Source organism: Centruroides sculpturatus, unplaced genomic scaffold, assembly GCF_000671375.1.
Source record: "Centruroides sculpturatus isolate CEXI.00-Female unplaced genomic scaffold, Cexi_2.0 scaffold135, whole genome shotgun sequence".
NCBI lineage: Eukaryota > Metazoa > Arthropoda > Arachnida > Scorpiones > Buthidae > Centruroides > Centruroides sculpturatus.
This window is the reverse complement of record NW_019384343.1, coordinates 916692-920395: the sequence shown is the minus strand read 5'-3', so window position 1 is coordinate 920395 and position 3704 is coordinate 916692.

The window sequence follows — 3704 nt, the reverse complement described above, 5'->3', positions numbered from 1 at the left end:
GTTGTTCAAGAAGATCGATAATAACTCATTCAAAAGACTGATTCCAACATATATTTGCTACGCCACTTTGCTACGCCTCTGTTTCTGATATATACCTACTTTACCTGATGAGCACAGACTCTAATGACCCTGCATATCTTGAATATACTGTTGACTCCGCTGACTTATAATAGACCTATATTCGGTGCTACAGGAACTAAAAAGTATTTTCGGGTGTAGGCTTTATATTACACAAAACAATAAAAAAAATCTTATTTGTAAGCATTATTTGTAAGCAATAGTTGTATTATTTCCTGAAGCTTGGTTCTACCTTTGTTAATACTGCAATATTTGTTTGGAATAAGCATATGGTTACGTAAATAGTGGTCTTAAAGAGGTCACTTTCTGTAATCCGGCATTTTCTATAAGGCAACAATGGCCAGATCCCAAGGTCAACGGATTAAGAAGGTTCAACTTGTAATTCTTTTATGTAAATATCATTTTCATATCCTAGAATATCACAAAATCAAATTTGGTTGCATTTGCACTGCTAAATATCTCTACGGAAGCGTTGAGTAGGGAATTTTAATTACAATCATCTGATATAATGAATCCGAATGACATTTTAAGCTATGAAACGAATAAACTAATCTACGTAACAAATTGTAATCACTTTAAGTTATATCATTTTCGAACAGTCAGTGAACGCAATAATTATTAGTATGCTTTAGAGCTTAAATTGACAAGGGAAGATTGGTACAATCAGCTATAGCAAGGACGGTTGCCCTAATATCCTAATAAAATGGTTTCGGTCCCCGGGTAACAAGAAATAAATTTAAAAAGAATGCATAAGTAACTTCTCATCAGTCAATCTATAATGCACCGTCTTTCAAAGATAAAATAAGACAAATTAAGCAGCTCGTTGCTAAAACTACGAAAAAGAACAAGACAAGTTCCAACACAGAAAGCGATACATCATCATCACCATAACAGACAGCAATGACTGTCGCAGGAGACCGAAAAAACTGAAAAAAGGAGGACACTTAGATCCGGAGACTCTTGACAGCGGTACCTCTAGCTTCGGATCAGTTTCCCAAGAATACGGGAGGAACATTTGGCAGAAAACGATTTCTATCTATGATACGTGACTGGCTCGAAGCGTGACTGGCGACATACGACTTATTACGACCTTAAAATCCAAAATGAAACTGTAGACATTGAAGCCCAATTCAATAGTCAAGGCGTGAATTTGAGAGCAATTATCAGCAACCGCGTTACGAACTTACAAGTTAAAGAATGATTTTTCCCCTTCTTAAATTTCTTCACGGAGATGACCGAGGAAGGGATAAATTCATTTTTGAGTTTTCAAAATGCATAACATGACTGGTATATTACGTAATAATCGTACAATCGTATAATGGAATCAGTGTCGTGTTGAGAAAAACTCGATGCAAGCAAAAATGTTCTACCTTTCCCCAAGCAATCTACAAGTACAGTGTATCTGTTAGCATATAGGCTGTATTTGGTGGTAATCGATTCATGTGCAAGAGTTTCACCAGAACCTACTTTTTTCAGCACTTTTGAAGCTTTATATTTACATTTCTCTCAACCACGTCCATTTGATGAAAGTTCGTGACACTGAGCATTAGGACCCATGGTAAATACTTAAGTAGTTGGAGCTGTTATCATGAAAACTGCAATACTGTATTGAGCAATTACGATTGAATTGCAATTTCTGGAAAATCAGTGCGAGAAAAGAACTAGGATTCTATAAAGGCACTTGGTATACTTGTATGACTAGATCAAATATTTTCGTCTGTTTGTGTTATTAAATCTGAAAGCATTTACTTAGTATATTTACAACTATGTCTGACGGAGATTTCAGCTGGTTGTGAAAGAAGTTTTTCTAACTTGTGGCGCATTAAGACGTGTCTAACAACTACAATGATCCAGAAAAGGTATTTAAAGTTGAACGAATTGGACTCGTGATCAAGCAGAATCAGACAGAGCAACAAGTGCTTGATATCTTTGACCAAAAACCCGATAATTGAAACTGATTCAAGTGCAATTATCAGATCACACGTCTCTTTTTCTTAATAAATCTTATTTATGGATCATGCAATTATTTATTCTACCATTCATACCACATATTCTATTTCAAAGAAAGCACAAAGCAGTAAACAAGTGGCAGCTAAAAGATCTCCCTATAAGATGCCACAATTTCCAAACAGGAGGTGCCATATCCCCAGAAAAATTTCCTAGTTAAGCTTAATACTTAATCGGTCTTAGCACTCATCAAAGAATACAAAATTAACAGAGAGCTATACATAACCTTGTCTTAAAGCCGCTCTTTAAAAAGTATCTACAGCAACTGTTGAAACAGAGTAAACACATAAAAGAACTAAACAACCAATTATTGCATGTATTCTTCATTCTGTACTACTTCGTACGCTAATAAAAAGTATCAACAGTAAGACAGTACCAATAAATAAATGATGTCGTTGAACGATTTGCAGAATTTTTTAATGGATTAGTTTTTGGAAACGGATGCTCATGAGCGCAGATAGAAACAACATACTTGAGGGAACAACATAAAGCTCGGAGGAGAGAGGATTTCATCACTGACCCAAAGTTTTTCGATAAAAGTCACTAAGAACTGTGGATAATTGCTTGATAAGACTGTGATTTTCAACTGTCATGGCACAACGACGTTTCAAAATATAGTGCTGAGCAGCACCATAACACTTTTTTCATGCAAGTTATTACTAAAAGTGCAATAATTCTACATTGATAGAGAAGTAAGAATACTGCGAGATAAAAATTACCAAGTTGGGATGCCACTATTGGAAAAAGGCCGAAATACACTGGAATATATTGGATACACCACCAGGAAGAACTTTCTATGAGGAAACTGTGGCTCATATTTAAGTGTTAGACACGTGAAGAAAATCCGGAAAAGTATTATTATGTATTTAATCTTACTTTTTAATGAATTGCGAGTACAACATATAACAAATAGCACAGTATTATTAAATAGAAATAGACTAAAATTCAGTTTTTAACAGAATTCACTGGAGAGAAAGAGAAATTTGTTGAATTTTCAAATTTTATGTGAGAATATAACGGAAAACGAAATTAAATTGTATTTTAAAAAATTGAGGATAAGGAATTACTTCACTTTTGTGAGAAACGAAATTGAAATGTTCCGAATCTTGTCAAGAATGGTGACAGTTCTTAAAGTGAATTTGAGTCTCGTGCCACAAATAAGATTATTTTCTTAAGTCTATTTAAGAGGATCATCGATATATCGTGGCAACGAATAACAGATTTAGAATAAAGAGTGCGTTTTGGAATAGCTTATACACGCTTGATATAGTGCAGATATAACGGGGGCCATCGGGTGCAAATAAATTAATTCGTAATACAAGTGGGCCGTGTCACGTTGTATCGAGGTTTTATATTTTGTTGAAAGTAAAAGGCGATGATTCTATGCTTAAAATAAATATGGCTTTATATATATATATTATATATATATATATATATTTTTTTTTCAATAAAATTTGAAAGACGTGAAATTAGGAGCCAACCATTGTTGCTTTATAAGTGATTTCTCATTGTATTGAGCCGCACTGTAATGGGTCTATAGTTGTATTTCTGTGTTAATTACAATAAAGTTTTCACGAAAGCACAGTAAGATATTTTTCACGTTAAAATAATGCAATTTA